This window comes from Struthio camelus, chromosome 1 (assembly GCF_040807025.1).
Source record: "Struthio camelus isolate bStrCam1 chromosome 1, bStrCam1.hap1, whole genome shotgun sequence".
In the NCBI taxonomy this organism is placed as follows: domain Eukaryota; kingdom Metazoa; phylum Chordata; class Aves; order Struthioniformes; family Struthionidae; genus Struthio; species Struthio camelus.
Genome location: NC_090942.1, coordinates 50,656,496 through 50,677,917, shown reverse-complemented (window position 1 = coordinate 50,677,917; position 21,422 = coordinate 50,656,496). Strand labels below are relative to the sequence as shown.

At 37.7% G+C, this 21,422-nt stretch overlaps 1 long non-coding RNA gene across 1 annotated transcript; it reads left to right on the top strand.

Moving 5' to 3' along the window:
• The first annotated feature begins 1,626 nt into the window (after positions 1–1,626).
• LOC138066682 (uncharacterized) lies at positions 1,627–16,365 on the top strand. Its single transcript, XR_011140050.1, has 3 exons — positions 1,627–1,772; positions 5,149–5,262; positions 15,844–16,365. It is a non-coding gene; the product is annotated as an uncharacterized lncRNA (long non-coding RNA).
• The last annotated feature ends 5,057 nt before the right edge of the window (positions 16,366–21,422 follow it).

Genomic DNA, 21,422 nt, shown 5'->3' with positions numbered 1-21,422 from the left:
ACAATTTTTGAGAAGAATAGTGATATTCTTCAGCAGATGCTTAAAAAGGCTAAAAAGTCAACTTTAGATTTCTGGTTGATAATAGTAAATTATAGAATAGTACCCCCAGTATTAGTACCTGCTAATATATTTTTCAAGATGAAACTTCTAACAAGATTACCACAAGATTATCATGTAATGATTATTGATGGTAAAAAACAAGGTGTTAGGAAATTTTATGAGAATAAGTAAACGGAAAATTTACCTTGAATAATGGTAACATGAGAAACCATTAGAGATATTTTCATTTTCCCCCTTCAAAAGAAGTACAGAAAATAGACTGTGAAACTCCAAGATGCAAAAGCGATTGTGCCATGAAGGAACTGATGGATTCAATGGGACCATATGAAAACAGAGGGATTAAACCCACGAGATACTAGAGAACTATGTGGCGAAAGAGACTGCAAGGAGGCTAAATGAGAACTGTTGATATGTTAATTGGCATTATCTGTATTTATGCATGTATTTATGCTTTGGAAGGCGCAGATGTAAGGGTAATGGGGCTGAGGACAGAGATGTTCTTAAAGTCCATGGGCGCTTGAACCTAACAGCATAGGATACGGAGATCTCCTTCTCTCATGGTCACTTGTTCACTTATATATCAATTTATCTGTAATAACCATTGCAAATCTTGCTGCGAGCTCTGGCTTAGGCCCTTCACCACCACCTAAAATGTTACCAGCCCACTCCATGCAGTTCAACATGACAGCGAGATCCCCTAGCTAGTGCCAGCAAATGCCCCGGCTAGAGCAGCACAGCAGTGGCTGCACCCCCCCTGCTTTAATGTGTAACCCTGCTTGCTGGGGCAGAGCTCCCCATCCTGCAGTCCCAGCTAGTGCCTCTACCCAGCGCTGCACCGTGCTGATCCACAAGGCTGCTCAGGGTAGCTCGCCCATCCCTGAAAGCCCTCCAGACACCATATGCTTCTTGGAAACACAGATTTGCAAGCAAATCTTAGCAGCAGTGGAGAAGGGGGTGTTATGTGAGCTGAGTTTTGGAAGCAGCAATAAGTCTCATAAGTCTCCTCAATCCCAACTCCCCCTGTGGGGTTCCAGTGTAAAGTGTTTCCAAGATAGCTATGTGAAACAAGCAGCAGTAAAAATCCTCAGCTCCATTTTTCCTTTTTTTGTTGCTATTATAATGAGATTCAGGTGGATTGAATTTTACTGCTTACTTCAGCCAGAAAATGTTTCTTTCTCTCACTTTTTTTTTTTAATAGTAAATATTGCACTTAGATGCTTTTGGAATAAAATGTTGATTTTAAAAATCTGAAATAATATTTAGTTTTGAAATTCAGTTCACTGCAGATGAACACCTCTCTAAAGGATAGCATTTGCTTCACCAATAAAAATTTATTTTGATTTTTCTTTTTGATACAATTTTTTGGGGGAAAAACTTAATTTAGCCATGAATGCATTTCTGTCCTGGAAAGAACTGCTATTGAATCAAAGTGGATGCTATTCATACAGCTGTAGTGTGAAATTTGCCTATGTAAAATCGTTATAGGACAACATAGTCAAATGAGTATTCATGAGACTTTCTCTTTCAGTAGACCTCCCTGAGAACAAAATGCTGTTCATATAAATGTTTACGGGAAGTTAATACCACAAAAGCAAAAATATAGGTTCTTTTCTCCACGCTAATTTTATTTGGAGATTCTGCTACCTTTATTACTGTGTGGTAGGGTAAACAGCTTGAGTAATCTTGAAGAAATTAATGTGTCCACTCAACAGGTAAGGTTCTAATTAGTGTGAGTAGTTGGGATAGAATCTGGATCTTACAATTTTTTTTTTTTTTTAATCTACATCCATTTTGCTGCATCATTCCATTATAGAGAGCTGGAAATTTTTTCAGCATTTATATTAGTGATTTCAAAGTATAAATTTAGTCAAAATTCTTTTGAGCTAGTGGAATCATTTCCATTTACTTCCATGGGATTTCACTTGGTCCTAATGTGCTATATGAAAGTATATTAAAAATTAAATGTGTCTTTTCTTTGGAATGGAGGGAAAAGTTAGTATCTTTTCTTTTATGCACTAAGTGCTCTTTAACAACACAGATAAGCAAATTCGATGCAACTCTGGTCATTACCAGCTGAATCTCATGTTTTCTGGTATATTATTTTGGCAGGGTTACTGAATTGTGAGTTTTTACCAGTGCCTCCAAGGAGTCTATGGTTATAATGACTACAGAGAAGCTTTGGGTCTTAGTCTTTTATGGATCTCCTTCCGTATGATGAAAGTATCATAAAACAGATTAAAAGCTTTGTTTTCTTTGTATATTCTCCAGTTCAGGCATATAATAATTAATAAGAAGCATTTCTCTTGAGAAGTCCAATTACTGTCATGCATGATCTGTAATAGATGGTCTTTTTACTTAAAGCAGCATTAATAAAAAAGACTTTTTAAGATAACACTATAAAGTATGGCCAGATACTGATGCTTGCTTAATAATAAAAAGAAATGTAAGTATGTGCGTTCACTGAGTTTGATAATTGTATTCATGACATAATTACCAAAAGAACATGCCAAATCTCATTGCTGAGTGCGTCTGTAGCTTTTCATGATGATTCACTTCGTAGAGAATTAAGCTCTTAGAAGTATGTAAATATCATATCGAACTTGTCCATTGAGTCTTTGAAATAATTTAAAAGGTCAAGCTTTTATGCAGGCTGCTTTCTTACAAAACAGTTATGTAAAATATACAACAGTAAATGCTCATTTTCAGTGTTTGTTTCATTAAACCACACAATTTGAAATGGATTTTTGAGAAAGCAAATTAGTGTGTGGTCTGCTATTTGGAAACTGAGTAAAATAATGCCTTGCAGAAAAGCACAACAGGTTTCAATTTAAAAGAAGAAAGAGCTTTTCTATGGACTTTTAGACCTGGTTATTAAATTTAATAGAAAATTATAATCTTTAGAATTCTAAGATAAACATAAAGCACTATAACATGGACATCGGTGCCTAAAATATCTAAGTGAAAATTGCATTTCTACGGAACATTATTGATTTCATCCTTTCTAAAAACATGTAACATTTTCAGGTTAGATGGGAATTAGTGCTGACTGTATTTTTACGGTTGGTAAAAAAATACCCTGCAGGCAAAGAACAAGACTGGGCAGCATGACCTGGGTTATCAACTTTACCTGCCTGCAAAGGCAGGCAGGCCTGCAACACAATATATACTTTTATGTCAGTCAATTCAAGGCAAATCTAATGGAATCTATGAATAATTGTTTATTTTAAGTGGCAATACTGATAAGAATAGGTTTGAAACACAGCATGAAGCAGTCTTCATATTTCCTACTCAGTTAAATAAATATTCTTGAGGGACTACCAGTGTCTTTGATGTTATTGCCCTGAATTCAAAGATTGGCACTATATGATTCACACTTTACTAGAGCTGCAGAAATTCTGCCTTTTGAAAGTCTGTCCAGTGAACTACCTAAAACTGTCCTGCAAACTTCTGATGGAGTGAATCCCCTCCTGCTTTGCCCTCCCTCAACAACTGTGGACTCATCAAGAGGACACTTTTTTTCATAAGGATATGTAGATTTAGTCACACCTATCATCTTGCCTGCTTCTCTGACTTTTATCTTAAGGATTTTGGCTTGAGGTGTGAAGTGGAAAACTAGGACTCACAGCTGCCTCTAACGTGCTTCTGACAGCCACGGTCAAGCCTCAGCTAGCAATCGCAGAGGCAGGTGACTACTTTCAGTTGCTTTTTTTGCTACTCATAGGGTTAAACTCAATTGCAACCAGTTTCCCAGTAAACTTAGAAAATAGGTTGCTGTGCCAGTTCAGACCAGAGCAGACCCTGCGAACTCCTCTTTATCTAGCCCAGCATTCTCTCTCCAATAATAACCATTCCCTATGAAAACAGCGCAGGATAAACTCTCCACGTGACTTGCTGGTCCTCCCTTGAGTCTCCCTGAACCAAGTAATGTTTTCCCTGGCACAATAAATGCTGTATCTTGGGAGAAAAAAATAGTAATCATAAACAGATGCCTAGGGAAGATTAAGAATAGAGTATGCTTACATGATATTTCTCTTTAACAGTTTTCCCATCTCCAGTAATTTTCAGCTCAGGAGATTTCTTGAGCCTGTTACTATTTGTCTGTTCAGTGATTCGCAAAATCTTTCTTCCAAGTCTAGTCTCCCCTCGAACCTGTGTTAACTTTTGCACCCACGAAAGCACTTGGCAAGGAAGTCTGCAGTTTGGCTCTCTGCTGTCTGAAGAGCCACATCCTTTTGTTTGTCTTGAACCTGGTTTCTGGGAGATTAATTTCATGGTCAGTAGCTCTTGTTTCGTAGGGATGACAAACAGTCGACCTCCCTCTACCCTCTGAGCGCTATGCATGCTTTGTTTAACCTCTGTCACATCGCCTCTAAGCCACCTTTTCGCAGGCTAAAAAGTCTTCAGCTGTCCCTTCTCTGGAAACAGCTCTAGATCTCTCTTTCAAGTCATTCTCCAGTCTCCCCTTGACCAGTGCTCACAGTGTCCCTCAGCAGCTCTAGCAGTGCCTGGTAAGATTCAATTTTTTTTATCTATCCCTTTTGGTTTCTATTAAACATCTTTACATGGTTCTCTTTGAAGCTGAGCACCTCTGCGGTGGATCTGTAGGTATCCGTGCTGGGATGGTGAACGACATACCTTTTGCCCAGTGTTACAGACACTTCCAGCTGAAGACTTTTGAACATATCCTGGCCAGTTCTTAGTACCAAGTTAAGGGTGTCACTTCTACTTGTGGGATCCCCAGCCAAGGGCTCAATTAGCAGTCACTCATAGCATCCAAATAGCATCCAAATATTTAATCTCTGCTTCATGTTCCTTTGTGACATTTGCTCAGTTAAGGTGAGGGTAATTGAAGCAATCCAGTGAAGCGCCGCTCTTAACTAGCCTCAAAGGAAAACAAATAGGTTGTACATAACATAATATAGACCCTTGGAAAGGTATCTGAACAAGAAGGACTGTAATGTGAATAAATATGAATATATTGGGTACAATAGGCTGAATACAAAGTATTAGCTCATTTGGAGAATATTTATATGTCCCAGATTTAATTATAAAACGAATCAAAGTAAATGTGTACCTGTATACTTGCAGGCATAGGAAATGAACTGCATCAGACAGAGGAATATTTACCTTTCTGCTTGACATTCAAACTTACCTGCAGCGCAGCTCCATGTAATAACTAAGCAGGCTGATCAGGACAAACAGGTATAATCTTTAAGTTCATAATCAGTTTGTAATGAATTGAATTTTTCAGAGGGCCTTCTGCCTGAATATGCACTTCTGTATTTTGCTTATGGGGAAGATTTTATAGCTAGAGATGCTAAGGACTTTTTTGGTTTTGATTTTGTGGCATAAGAAAAATAATTATCCCCTCAGTTCTGGCCTCCAGCCCCCAAAGTACCCTCCTTCCTAACCCATTGTTTTGTGGTTGGTTTGTATCTGTTATTGTTCCAGAGTGAAAACAGTTGTGAATGTGATTTCCAGAAGCTGTCAGGGTTTGCTTGGCTCTGCTCCTAATGTAGTTAGTAGGACCTTCTGCTGTTCTGCTGATTTCAGCAGAACAAAGTTAAGTCAACAATGATTTTTTGAAAATTTCAGATTTTTGAAAATCAAGCTTGCAGTAGGAAGGATATCTGCCAGGTTTCCTAGATACTGCAGGTCATTCTTTGGGAATAAAATAAATCACTGTTTTTGGTGATTGTCTTTGCTAAGGACTTAAAGTCTGAGGGGAACAGAGTCATTGTTATGCCAATGGAGCATTAATTTCAATGCAGGGGTAAATAAGGTTCATGTCATGGGTGAAAGGAAAGGAATAAGCCTGAGGTTCCTGTTCAGATGCTTTGCATAAGACAGGCAGAAACTCCCACTCCCAGCTCTGCACACTGACACAGATTTACTACAGTGCATCAAGGCCTGTACAGCAGAAATGTTGTTGGCTGGAAGTCAGGACATAAACGGTGAATCAATATACTGCCAGCTTTAACCTAGAAACCTGATACAGGGACGTTGTACTTCAATACTGAGAACAGAGTAAAGGCAGGTGTTTGCCTGAAGACATGGCAGGGCAAATTAAACCACGACCTCAGCCAGTAGAGTAGGAATGGTGAAAACGTAGGGTACGCTCTTCCCAAGAATGATGGGTCTGTTTTGGCCAAGAACGGGTCAATTTACACATTTTGAATATCCAGCTGGGCTCATTTGCCGTAAATAATATTTCAGCTTTTCAGGGCTCCCATTCATAGAGGTAATGGGATTTGAGGTTGTGGCTATTGATTATTTAAATCCATTGCACTCACATTCACTAAGGATAGTCTAGCCTGCCAAAGCTGTAGAGTTTTCATCACCGGAGATCTCTGAGAGCATACCACACAAACATCTGTCCAAAAAGTCTCTGACATTGCTGCTCCTGTCACAAGTCAAGGGGGTGGAATAGAGGACTTCTGATGTCCCTTCCAGCCCTATTTTACTTCATTTTTCTTCATTTATAATTTCTACTGAATGTCCACTTCAATTTCCAGGGTAGACTTTTGACAGGACAGCAGTCACATATTGTCACCATTCAGTATTATCTTACTTTTTCACCTGCAGTTTCCATGCAAAGGGCTAGAAGACATAGAAATACAGAAATATAAGATATGAAGATTGCTATAATAAATTTAGAGTGAATAGAGAAAAAGGAATGACTTCATGAAGTAACGACAGAGGTTATTGCAGAAATTCCTGTTTCAGATTTCAAGAAAGAGAGAGTAACAAAGCTAATCAAAATAGGAAGAAAAAGTATAGGAAGGCAGAGGATGATACAGGAATGAAGCTTTTTATTTAGCAGTTTCAATCTATTGTTCTTAAACTCTCTTCTCTGACTGCTGTCCAGTTAATTGGATAGAAAACACCACATTTTGGTCTCAGTCTGCTGAATTTTTGAGGGCTGTATACAATAGCGCTTCAACTGCCTTAGAGTTTGGCAATACATTCAATTCATTTTTCACAGAATGAAAGAAGCTACTGTTTCACAAAGCAGCCTACCTTATCTGAAAAAGCTCGAATTCCGAGTCTTCCCTAATCCTTTGTGTATCAGATCCTGACAGGCAGTGAACAGCCTAGACCATCCCCATACCCCCATCCCCAGAACTGAAAACTTTCTTGATGTAATTCTTTCTTAATGTTCTGACCAATATAGGAATCATAGTGTAATTTTACTAGGAGACTAGTATGTGCTAGACTTCAGGTATTAGATGAAAGCATAGGACCAGCACATGCAGAGTGAAACCACTGGAGCGAACAAGAGCTTTAAACATGCTGGCAAAGCTCAGATTTAAGTTAAATGTGGCTATGACAAAACCAGACTTGCTCAAATTCTTCTGCAGGTAGGCATAGCATAGGAAAACCCTGACCCTGATAGCCTGAAGAGGGGGGCAGTTCAGATGATTGGCACTTGCAAATTTACGACCTTCCAATAACCTCAGCAACAGATTTCTTCTCTAAGCAGTAGTGTTATACTCAAACCAAATACACTCTCATCTGAGGGAAAAGGCTTTTTTGGTCTGAGCCGGTTACAACGGCTCCAGCCATCTGAGTTTCAGCTGCAGAGAGCAGGTTGCTCTGCCTGAGAGACAGAATAAATCCATCTCTCACCTATTAAAATAGATAACTTCTATTTCCCATCCCAACAGGAGGTGGGATTTAGGGAAATGCCATGTCTCCCACTTCCAGTATGCCTTCAAACCATCATTATCATGTCCTCTTCCCCTTCTTTTATGGCAATAATGGCATGGAGGCTTTAGCCTTTGGGAGATTTCCAGTCCAAATCCTCAGCAAATTTAAGCTGCTTTAGTGCAAATTTAAACACGGAAACTCAGTAGGTTAGCTGGAGGGCCACATAAGACTTTTTCTGTCATTCAGTCAAAGCCTGGCTAAAGTGACAATTGCTATCCACATGTAGTAATAATACTCTTTGAGGCCTTTGTCTTTGAACCTCTGAATTACACTTTGTTATAGTTTGGTTTTTTTTTGAGCAAGTACTATTATACAAGTTGTACTATGAAGTTATACTCATTACAGAGAGAGAAGTATTTATGCTTTGATAATGTTGAAGATAAAAGGAGAAAAGTAACAGAGCAGGTGTGCCATATATACTGTGACGTTCTGTTCTAAATTAAGCTGCCAGGATATTTTTCCCTGACTTCACTCAGGCCACAGTTTTATTCCAGGTCACTCTCTGACAACAATAAAAACTAAATAAACGTGAAAGACTGGGGCTGTCTTTCTGTACAAGCCTCCTGAGAACAAAGGAGGACTTGAAGCAGATCTGAGAGTTTTGCAGCCCCTCACCTTTGGAACCACACTGCTTAGTAGACCAGGGAGTATGAAATCTTAACTTTCTGCATCTCACTAAGAACAAAGGATCTCTATGTCATTTCTTTTCTTCTCTACAGTTACTGTTTTGGGGCTGTGACTTTTCTTCTCCCATTTCCCCACAATCTTTATACAAACATGTGAATAAGGAAAGCAGAATGTAATAGTTATTGTATTTATTCATATTTCATCTGTATTTCATTTATTTCATATTTCATTCTGTATTTCACTGACTATTTAAATACTAGGTAACTTATTTCACTGGCTTCAGCTTAGACCTCTGCAATATGAGGTACTCTAAACCTAGACTACTGAGAGAGGATGAAATTAAGTTAGCAGTCTCCATTTTTAGATTTAGCAACATTATTCTATGATATCAGTGTTGTAAAAGGAGCAGGATAGGAGAAATGAAATGTAATGAATAGAAAATGGCCCTTACATGTGAATCCATCCACAATATGCATCATGAGGTTGCTCTTGAAATGGTGATGTGGGCTAGAAAGAATCGTCACTGGTTATGACAAGCAATTTAAAACAATGGCCTTTGAGAAGCAGAAATTAATTTAAGGAGAACAGACCTACAGAGCCTTACTCACTTGGAAGGCAGTTTCAGTCACTGCTGACATTAAACAATATCACTCCTACTGAGTCCAAACTATGTTTATTATTGTTTCATTTCTTGCCAAAATTCACATTCGATTATCTTGGCATGCAGAACTTGGAAGCTGCTAATGTAATTGGAAGGAAAAAAGAAAAAAAAAAAGAAAACAAAATTAGGTTGTTAGAGCTTTTTTTCCTCAGTTAATAATAAAATTACAGCGCCTAAAATACTAGACCTTGTGTGAGAGAACATATCACCAACTATTGCTCTATGTTTTTCATAAAAGATAATAGATAGCTGCAACATTCTTTCTCAAAATGCTGCCGTAATGATAACTTTCTTAACAAAATGAAAATTAATTCTTAATTAATATGTGCATTTTGGCAGAAGTGGAGGCTTAGGAATGTTTTCATAAATGCTCATGGTGCATCATTTGTAGGTATCAAGAATCAGTTCCAGAAACACCTTTACAAATCATTAAGAGAATTTCAAAGAGCATTCCTTGGCTCTTCTTTCCACCCTTCTCTTACTGTTGGCATGAACAGACAACAATGTTTTAACAACAGCTGAAGGAAGATCTATGTATTTTTAATAGCCTCACTGAAGTTGTTTGTGTGTTTGGGGGATAGCAGAAGAAAATGGAGCTTTTAAGTCCTGCTTTATGTTCCACCTTCAACTTGAGATTCAACAGCAGCAGTTCCAGACAATTCCTGAGGAACTGAGCTCCAGAACTTTGCAGCAAGTCAAAACATCCCATCTCCACCTATCTCCATATAAAACATAAAATATAATCACGAATATGTGACTATGAGGCTTTAGAATATATAATATCAGTTGTTGTTCAGGGAGAGGGAAAGAAACACACAGTAAAGTTAAGTATATTTTAAGATTAAAAAACAGAGCATCTGCAGGTTTCACATGCAATTAGGAAAGAAAAGGCAATGTAGACCACTTGCTAAAGAACACATGCAGCTATGAAATCTATTTTCTCCTCAAATTATAATATCATTTAACAGAATAAATGCTGAGAGTATTCTAAACCATACAAGGAAAAGTGAGCAGAGATTTCATAAGATTCCACATTTCATGGTAGTGGTGAATCATATGAATAAAGTTCCCAGAATGATATATTTATAGCAGTAGATGAAAATGACAATAATCTTGTTTATTTTAAGGTTATTTTAAGAGCTAACACAGTTTACAGTGGTGGAGGGAACAGGGAACACACTTTTACAGAGGAAAGAAAATGTCTGAGAACATCAACCATAAATTCAAATGCCAGCACTTTCTTTATGTCCCATTCATTTATTTATAAAAACTTGTGCCAATTGCCTAAGTCCATGAGTACAGTTACACACAAGATAAATCACCTCTTATGAAACCTAGAAATATAACAATTCCCTTCCCACTAACTCCCATTCAAGTAGTGAAGGTATAATCTCAAGAAACTGAGACAAAATCTCCACCCAGATGTACAAACCAACCCATGTAGAACCATTTGAGAAGAGATTATTAAACAGCTCCTTTTTTTTTATTATATATAGAAAGGCATAAGTCTTTACTGACATATCCATTGCCTATAATTGATCAAAGACTTTATACAGGTATTTGGTATTTACTATTCACTTCATCTTCTAATTTGTTAAGGTAAAGAGTTAGCCTATTATAAGCAAGATTAAATATAACAAATAGTGAAAGCACCTCCTCACAAAGCAAACTTAACCAAATGTTGTTCAGATAATGAATCATTTAGTACTGCAACAGGAAATGTATACTCTCATACCTTTAAAAGAAAATACATCAGTTCTTCAAAAGGATTGGTTCTTTTCTCTTTAACATTCATATGTGATATCCTGGCCCATTTAAGTCAATTAAACTTGGCTAATTGTTTCATCAGAGCCAGGATTTCAACTTCTACCTGTGATGTAAGAGACATTAGGCTTTCTCTTACTCACTTTACTCAAAGAAATGGAGTGTGTTGGAAGAGATCAAAGTTCACATGAGCAGTATTCACTGATGTATTTTCTTCTGACTTGTTATTGGTATTGCAAAGCCATTAAAATGCAATGGTTTTAGAATGTGTTTTTACTGGCCATTGCATTACTTCTCCAGGCAGCACAGTTTTTCCCTGTGACTGTGTGCATATATAATTAAGGGACCTGCAGCTGTAGAACAAGATTCGGCTGATGAATTCTAAGCTATGTAAAGTTATATGGTATGACCAATTGAAGATAGGCTTGGAGAAAAAGTGAGCTAGATGATTATCTTAAAAGATGTGAGAATTTTGAGTCCAAATTTTTTGTGGCAAGCCATGATCTCTAACCTGTTGACTTGCATTAAGAACAGATCCAGAATAGCATCTAGTTTAATAGCTCTAAGTTTACTTTCACCTGATAAAAAAATGATGTTATCCCTATCAATTAGGATCCAGAACAACTTCCGTTTGTTATTTTGACACTGTCATGCTAAAACTCATCTAGCACAAACTGAAGGCTTCAGTGTTGCTCTCTGCTACAGCTATGATTGTGGTAGCTATGATTGTGAACCAGCAGGTTCACAGCAAATTCACTGGGATTTCATAGATTATTGCTCTAATCTACTTTTGTTAATAACCTGCTATGTTCTTTTGACATTCAGTTAAGGCATGAGATACTTCAGTATTTCTTCTCCGAGGTTCACAGAAATGCAGCGCAGAATTACTCAGCCTCAGAAAATATCACATTACACAGGTTTTGAAAGGTGAGCTTTTTGAATGATTTGAACAGGAAGTCTCACTACAGTCTCATGACTCAGCTAGATCTCACTCAGCAAAATACTACATATCTGTTTCAGTGGATAAAGGCATACTGGAAAGAAAAGTATAGCAAGTTGCATTATCGATACAACCAAGAAATTCATGCAATGTTTCTTTGGCAGTTAAATAATGCCTAGAAGTCTAAAGGCCTGTCTTTTCTCTGAGCACTAACTACAATCTCTCACGAGAAGCATAGAAAGAGGCAAAGCAAATTTTCTCTTTCCACTTGTGTGGAAGGCATAAGCATCAGAAAGTAATATGGCTACCATGGCATTATATTTGGAACACAAAATCAAGTAAATTTAAATTCTCTGGAACAGCAAAAGTGGCTTTCTGGTTGTTTCCTAGGAAACTAAGTGGCCAAGACTCCTCCTGTGCCACAGAGCAACTGGGACATCAGGTCAAGGGCTTAATTAACTTTCAGTATGAATAACTTAGCAGTAAAAACCAGTTAGCCTGCCCAGGAAAGGCGATACCTCTTAAGTCAATCAGGAAAGCACTTACTTGAGTGGAAAAAGCCTTCACAATTAAAATCAAGCAAGCAAAACAGAAGCACCGAGATACTAACATGCCTGCTTTATAATCGAAGGAGCTAAGCATAATAAATATTTCAACCTTTTAACTCTTTCCTGTAGCTGATCTCGACTTTGTGGCCTGCATCTTCCAGACACAAAGCAATGACTTAAGCATAAGAGGAGGTAAATCCGTATTTCATGTGATTTATGCCATGACCATGAAACTGAAGGAAAAAAATCTCACATACATCACTGAAGTTCATCTTCATACTAGCAGACGAAAAAAAGTCTGTAACATAGACATCACAATAACCTCTTTAAAATAGGCAAAATATTTTGCTTAAAAATCTAAGGAAATTTAGTATTTACAAAATAATGAAAAGGGAGCAATGAGACCTGCTTGAGAAACATTCTCTTGCGGTTTGCAAGCTGGTTTCTTCTTCTGTCTTTCACCAAATCTCTTCTGATTCCCTATTAAAAGCTGCCACTGAATCTCTCTCCTCCAAGCAAGCTGCCTTGCCTTGACTTCTAAAGTGAGGCCTTCTCACCCTTTTGTTGTTGTTGCCGTTCGCTTTGTGAGGTCCAACACAGCTTGTACAGCAGAACTTGTCAGCCAAATTCTGTTGAGATTTTACTTCCAAAATAGAGTTAAAGCCAATGGATTTACTCCAAATTTACAACATCATAAGCAAAAAGAGATTTGTCACCAGCTCTTATTTTCTTATTTATAAAGTATGCCTGTGATGGTTCAACAGTTTATAGTGGATCAGTTTCACAAATAATGTAAACCTACATAATTACATATCAGTGTAATAAAGATATACCAGTTCTTTGCAGATTAGATTCTGACTCATAGTACTTTTTCTTTCAAAGATTTTCATCTAAATGGTCTCAAATATAAGGAGATGTTTATGTAGATTCAGTGTAAAATATTTGTATATGCCTATGGAAAAGTCTAACGTCCTACTTGCTTTTAAAAAAGTATGAGAAAATGTTGGAAACAACATTTGTTGGGATAAACATCTTTCTTAAAGACTGAACTTTGCAGTGATGCCACAATATCTGATTTTGAGGGTATCATCTCTTGGCAAGAAAACACCTGTGATATCGCTGTTTCTGTATCATGACTTCATTGGCAGACTGAAAAAGAACAGCAGATGGTTTGCAAGAAAAAAAGACTTTTTTAACTAACAAATATTTTTAACAGCTAGCTCTCCCCAAAATCCCAAATAACATTTCTGAGGAAAAAAATGGATTGAAATATTTTTAGTGCTCTCTTTAGAATTCTTCCCCCCCACATAGAAGTTCTTCTATTTTAAGTCAAATTCGCTATTTTGGAAAAAAGGATTTAGATGAATTTCATGTCTGAGATCACAGGGATTAATAGAACAGACCAAATGTAAAATATAGCCTCGGTATACCCAGTTCCTGACCTACATATGACTGTTAGGCTGCTTGTTACTGTTTTTTTCTCCTCAAATTTCTGTTCTATTGGTAGCATACTATCTGCTGAGGATTAACATCTTACCAGGGAATTCATTTCTGTTTGGGACTGAATATTGAATTCAACTCCAAGTTGTAAATCATAGAGTTGGCAATAGCATGAAGATCCCGCATTTTGATAGTACAAACATTCTTATATGATTAGCTTTTCTATATTTTCACTGCTATTAAAATTTAGCCTACTGTTACTTCAGTTTTTCAAAGTATAAGCACATGATTTGCATGAGACATTTGAAAATAGAGAGGTGTGTATTGTGCATATATATGCCTAAAGCATATGCTGCTTCTCAATATAGGTGCAAAAAAAGGGCCATCTTGACTGCAGACTTTATGCTCTTATGCAGTTTAACTTCAATAAGTATTTTCCTTTCAGCAATAAGGCAAGGCCTTACTATACTGCAGGTTTTTTCTCAAAGACAACCTCTTACTACCACAGTGTGGACACCTCATATTCCTCATGACCACCTGAGGTCACTTCAGTCCTGCGCCTGCTAGGAGTGAGCAAGTAGCAACGGGAAAACCTACGTTCATTAGCCCTTTTATACCAGCATTGAGACCAAAGCAATCTGGTAGCACTAGTTTGGGAACACCAAATGTGGAAACAAAGGCAGAGTAACAAAGGAATCATATCTGCTGGAGACCAGCAAAGTCCCTCTGGGAAGCATAGGGTTCCTGTTAATTGTCCAAAGGTATGTTTTTACTATGAGATATTACCTATGGTATTGTAAAAAACTCTTGGAGCAGTAGACTATTACCACAGTAGGTAGAAGAGGTAGAATAAATAAAGACAGTTATGGACATGGTTACAGAATTAATCCTGCCTAGCTACAGTTACCTCACTGGTAACTGTAGAGTTAGGTTGCTCCTAGACTGTACTGTAAAACAACTACTGTGCTTTTATTATCACACTGTAAAATACAAGCCACTAAAAAGCCACTGAGTTCCTATCTTTCAAACCAGTGAAGTCAAACATGACCCGTTGGTCAGTCTTCTTGGCAAGCGGAAAGACATGAGAATAAAGCAAGAGTAAGGTAAGATGCAAAATGAGTCACAATGAGCAAAGGAAAGAAAAGGGAAAATGGAAGTTTCATAAATGCAAAAATGACAAAAGAAAATGTAGGCCCACCATTTAAAGAGGAAAGAGGACAAACATCTTATGGTCCAGGAAAGGGTGAAGTATTTAATACTTCTTTTCCTCAGTCTTTGTAATGAGGCATTGCTGTAAACAGATATAATAAGGCTTAGCTGTGACCATTAATTTAAGCAAGGCAATAAGACCACTACAGTGTGTGCTCCTTGATGTTACTTAATGAGAATCTTGTGTCAGAGCTTACAACCAGCAGTGATGATACTCTAATGTAAACAAATAAACTAATAACTATTAGGGAGTTTGTAGAAGGGACATCTGTGCTTTCATAAGAGTCAAACTGAACAATACATGGGTTTAAATCAGAATATTTCATGGAGTTCTACACTTCATCCCAAATGTCAGAAAGAACAGTTATCCTCAAAGAGGCCAGAATGATGAAATAAACAATGCTTAGGAAAGTTAGATTTTTCAAATTAAAGAACCTAATGAAATTCACTTCAGAAAATCACCAAAATGACATTCTAACAACTATGCATTATTGTTGAGAATTCATACCGGTAGATTCAAAGGGATTAGAAAAGCTCAGACACAAAGAATATGGCTATTTTTTACAAAGGAGAGCTGGGGGAACATAAGCCAGTTATTTGAAATATGCTCTCCTGAAAAGAAAGGAAAAGAAGAAATATATAATTCTCATTTTATAAGATTATAGAACATACAAGGCAATTAAATATAACTTTTTCAGGAGAGAAAGCATCTTTTCTATTTCTGCTTTTTCGGGTCAACATTCTTTTCAATATGTTCAGCATGCTTCTGCCTGAGCTTCCCTCCTTTCCATTCACCTGCCAAAATTATGATGATAATATTGCGTGGCTTTCTGTAGACATTTTTGGTAACAACCTTCCTTTTGTTTTACTGGCTTTCACTGAAGTGCGTGATTCTGCTGAAGAGATGCTTTACAACATCAACAACAGCCACATCACGGTAGTCCGACTGCCCAGCCAATTCCAGTTTTCTTCACAAACAGCTCCACTGATTCAGTTTACATTACTGGGATGAAGACATTTGTTCTTTAATTACATTTTTATGCAATATATTTTTTCCTTTGAACAATATATGGCTTAAAGTGGTCAATAGTTATGGAATTTCTGTATAAATAAGAGTAAAATTGCTCATGTTTGTAGTCGCTGGTTAGATGAAAGGATTTTACAAGAGGAACATGCCAATGTTTTACAGCTTACATCATCACTTTAGAAGAAGGTTTCTGGTTGCTTGGGTGCTTATGTTTTCAAAAGTTTAGATTTCTTTAGAATTTAATCTTGACTCTGAATACTGTGTGTTTCCATTAGTTGGTTGGTTTGCTTTTTAGAACTATATTGCTTTGGTATTTATGACAATATTAAAACAATACTGGAAATAGATATTATGGTTTGTATTCAGCAAGGAGAGACACAGAAATTACCTACTCTGCTTGATTAAATTCAGTGATTTCACCATAAAAGAAAATTTGTGCAAATGTATCTTTCTGTTTCAAGCCACAGTGGTGGTATCCATATGATAAGTTGTCATGGCCTTTAACCTCTCATCTGTGTTCTGCACGTTAATCCATTTCTGCAGGGAATGCATCTAACATTCAAGTCTGGAGCAGTTTCAAATGGAAGTCATTAAAATATTGTCTGTGGGATTGGTCAAGCAATAGTCCTGAAGCAAGGGCAACTTTAAAAATCAATTCGAAAGATATTTTGGTTTTTTGTCTGGGAAGTTTTTGCTCTGTTTTATTTTTTTGATTCAATAGCTTCTGGCCACATTCTTGCTTAGCAGATGTGTTCTGTATTTAACTGGAATTTCTGCAGTGTTCCAGTTTTGCAATGTTCCTATTCTAGAAAGAAGTAGTTTTAAAACACTTTTCTATATGTAGGCCATTGATACCAGTTACAGATGTCTCACTTTTTTTTACGAAAGCATTCTGCACCATTAGAGTAAAGAGGTTTACCTGCACAAAGATTATATTTTCTTTCCAACACTACAATAAAGGGAGATTGTTTTATTGCTATATACAGCCCAAAAGTAGAAATACCTATGGCAGAAGTGCAACAGCATCTGTTAAGCCTATGCATGTCTGATTCATGTTGGTGCAAAGGCTGATTTGGGTTTATATAAATACAGGTGTTGAAATGCAGGCCTACAAGACCACAGCCTGGTGATTTGCAGAGGCAGGCTTGGTTAGAAATGCCTGCACAGTTTTGTCTGAACCTTTCGGAAATCTCCCACGTATCAAGTTACATCGCGACTGCGTTGTTATTTCAGTGCTTGGTTGATTAGGTGTTAAAAGGAATACAAAGGGTATATATTGCTGAGAAGTAAATTTCACTTTTTTGGCCAGATTTTCTCTCCAATTACATTACCAAATTATAACTTCTAGTGAAGTCAACACAAAAGGTGTGTGTGCATAAGTGTAGATAGACTCTGACCTTTAAAACCAAAGTTGTCCGGAGAAATACAGGTAAACAGATACTCCTTTACCCTTTCATTCCTGGTTGAACCTCAGGTTTACTTGAAGAACATTTAGCTCAAGTATACGTGATGCACTGAGCTACTACCATTGTTGAGCTACAAACACTTCTCCCCACACCCTCCGCTTAAGTAAACCATCTTACAAAAATGTGTTTCTGCCTTGTAACCGACCCTTCTGCTGTATTGTGCTATCTTGGAAAAGCCTACACGCATGAACAAACGATGGGCCTGGAAGATGTCATAGGCCAGTCTACATACCTTAGGGTGATTACTCTTCCCTTGATAGCTTTATGTGGTATGTGGCTATCATATGCTGTTGCTCGAGAATAGCAAAGCAACGAGTGCATAGGTGTTTCCATACTTACAGACTTCTAATATGTTTTCTCTAGCGGTTACAATTTTTGTGGGATTTCATAGTTGTTCTAATAACTACCTCTTTTTAATACTGAATTATGAGAATTCTTTAACCTCTAACTCGCACAGAGAGCTCACTGGCGCATTTCTAGAACTTCGATTCACAACTTCCTCTTAGAAGAAAGACGAGCACTTGATATATGCACTTAGCTACTAATAAAAGCATTTAAGAACAGTCGAAGCATGTATAGAACAGCAATATTAAAGTCTCTGGCACAGCAGCTCCTGGCACGGGGGAGAGTCCTGCCTTTAACTGTTCCAAGGAAAGTTCTGCTGACTTTAGTGAAAATCATGTGGATATCTGAAAACCAAGAGCTGCAACTCTCAGATTAATGTGTTATTCTATATTCTTAAATGAAGCCAATAAGTCTAGATCTACAATTTTATATCCCCATTATAGGCAGAGAGACCAAGCAGTCAAAAGCTAAAGGCAAATGCCGTTACACACATGAGGAAGAGGTAGAGGTGGGGACTCATATTTTTAGATAATGCTCTCCTTAGAGATCCAAGTTCTAAAAAAAAAAAAAAAGGTATCACAATGAGCTGCCACTTCCAGAAATGAAAGCCCATAGCTTTGATTTTGAAAATATACATATTTATAGTTAAACTTTAACATGCAAGTAACTCAATTGGCTTCAGTGTGATGCTATAAATTAGGCTCATTCCTAGGGTTTTTGTTTGTTTGTTTTTTAAGAACTAGGACACAAGTAATTGAAATCACCCCATGGGTCAATCTCTCTGGGTCATACAATGACTCATCTGCTGAGCTGGTTAACAGAACTGTCTCTGCTGGATCTGTACTGCTTTCCCTGTGTTTCTGGCACCAGGCTCAGCGCTACTTCAGTTTGATCTGTAAACTTAACACCACCATCTGCTACCACTCAAGTGGTACAACTCTTTCCCAGCATTCCTGATGTTTGATCTGCCAAAAACTGAGATTTTATAATTCATCAAGTGCTTTGAAGCTGGAAAGTGCTGAACTATTTCAACTTTATATCCAATATCTGCCTCACTGCTTGCATAGCCCGAGTTGGAGTTTGGAGATCTCTGAACCTCATTCTATAGATACTTGAAAAATAAAGGAAAAGGACAATCCAGAAGTCCCTCTAGGGAATATAGGTGTATGACGGTTGCCATAAGACACACACCCGATATGTTCCTACTGACTCTAGCATAACAGAAAGACAGACAAACACAATTGACTTAAACTATAAAAAGGTGAATCAGATACTTGCCAATTCTGAATGGAAAGGGATAATATAAACCCAGAGGACTTCAGCAGGAAAGCTAGTATGGACAAAACAACTTAAATGAAAATATCATCCATACAGAGATGGAATAAGTTCTAATAAAGCCTACCTAACAGGAAGGCTTTAAAAGACTACTTTTCCACTTAAAACTGCCCGCATAGCAGATTAGGAAGGTTGCAAGAACAGAAGAGGACTCTGAAGATAAAACCATTACAATTTGTTAGCAAGTTCCCTTTGTTCCAAGTCTACATCCATTCCAGCTCCTCTGTGTCCAATCCATGCTGAAAGGAATAGTGAGTGCCTGAAAGCTGTTGACAATACTATGAGAGGAAGGGAATACAGAAGTGCCTTTATATCCTCCAGCAAGTGCAAGACTATCCCAGTCATGCTCTTTAACATAGCCCCCAAATAAATTTCCAGAGACTTGATCTAAATGTCTCTTCAATATGGTAAATCCAATCCAAGTTATTTTGTGATTATAAGTAGCAATCACTTTGTTTTACTACCTTGTCTAACTCCTATAATTTGGATGCTCTAATTGCATGAGATAGAATCACATACTGGGAAGGGATATTCGGTCCTCTTATGTTCATATATTGGCTAGAAGAGTGGAAACTTAGTATGCCAGCCATGAATATAAAAGCATCCATACTAGCTTAGACAAAATGACGGTCCAAAGCAGTACTCTGCTTCCAACAACAGCTTAAGAAGGGGATAAGAATAGATCAAACATTCATTGATTCTTCCTCTTCCCAGTGTTCAATTATCATAATAGGAATAATAAATAGAAAAAATAAACAAAGGATTGTCCTTTATCCTTCCAGTTATATCATTCTTTCATACTCAAAAGAAAAAAAAAACGCATTTAAGCATTTCACTAAGTCTGTCTTCTGGAACATAAATGCGTTGACAAAGAGAAAAAAATGTTTCCTTATCATGGCCTCGTTGATGGAGCATCCCCCTTATATGAGTTTGCTCAGCATGTCGTGTTCTGTGCACGACACTGTGAACAATGTTCAGCATGTAGTTATCTGTGGCAAGGCAGCAGGAGAGGACTGCCCATTTGCTTTGTCCTGGACTGAGGGGTTCACAAAGAGCTGCCTGAAACTGTATCTTCCCTCAGAGCAGCTGAGCATGCTTTCCTCTTAGGAGAGTGAAAATAAGATTTTCCTTAGGATTTGAAGGAGACAAACATTGGCTATTGCAGTGCAGGAAGCCACTGAAAAATTACTGACCTGAGAGCAAGTAGATTGGAGGGAGGAAAACAGTCTATCTCATGGGAGACAGACAGGGAATTGATTGTCATCTTTTCTATTCTATTTTGTCATGCCACATGTATCTGAATTTTATGTTTAAGAAGACTTAATTCATTCTAGCATGTTAGATTCCCTTTGGTATTCTCTATGTTCTCATTTTAAGGAAAAAACACAGACAGGTGCACCTCAGGACTGGTAGATCTGGGGTTGCATGAGCTCCCCCCACCCAATACTGTATTACTTGAGAAGAACCTAAGTGATTCAGACACCAAGAAATGAAATTAAGGTGAACATCTGGATATAGAAATAAAATCCTGCCCTGTGCTTGGATCTGTATCTGTTGAAGTGAATGTAGAAGGCATTCATTACAATTGTTTTTCCTTAGAGAGCTTGAAAGCATCTGTTAGGCCATTGGATAAGGCCTAAAATGAAAACAACTGCACCATCCCCAAAGATGTCGATAATGGATGGGAACCCCAAACCTGCAAGGGTGCTTTGTTGGTATCTGCTAGGGGAGAGGGAGGATGACTGGGAAGGTCTGAAACGTATTTGCTTTTATTGCTTTATATTATGTACAAGTGGCATTTCTGCTTTAGTGGAAGATTAAGAGAGGAAAATTGTGTAGTTATAAGTAATATAAGCATGTCTAAGGTCAAATAACTCTTTATAAATGAGGCTGGGCTGACTTGTTGGCCTAAACTGTGGCTCTGTCAAGGAAAAAGAGAGAAAAATCTCCATGGAAGAGTTGGGTAGAAGTGGGTGGGGGGGTCAGTGTTTCCTTCTCACTGCTTTCCTAGCCTACTAAGAGCTGAAATAGCAAGGGTATTTGGGACAGCTACTAGAGCAACTAGCAGAGAATATGGTGTTGGGGACACGGGTAAAGAACAGCTAACGGAAACTAGTCACACTGCAGCACTGGATAGATAAGGTCAGTGTAAACTGTGCCTTGCTACCTAGCCGTCCTTGATTTATCCATGCTAATGTGAGAGTGAAAGTTTAGAGAGCAGTAGGGCACAGCCCACTGGCCTAACAATTGCATCCTCAGTAGAAAAAAAAGTGACGTTATTACTATCACA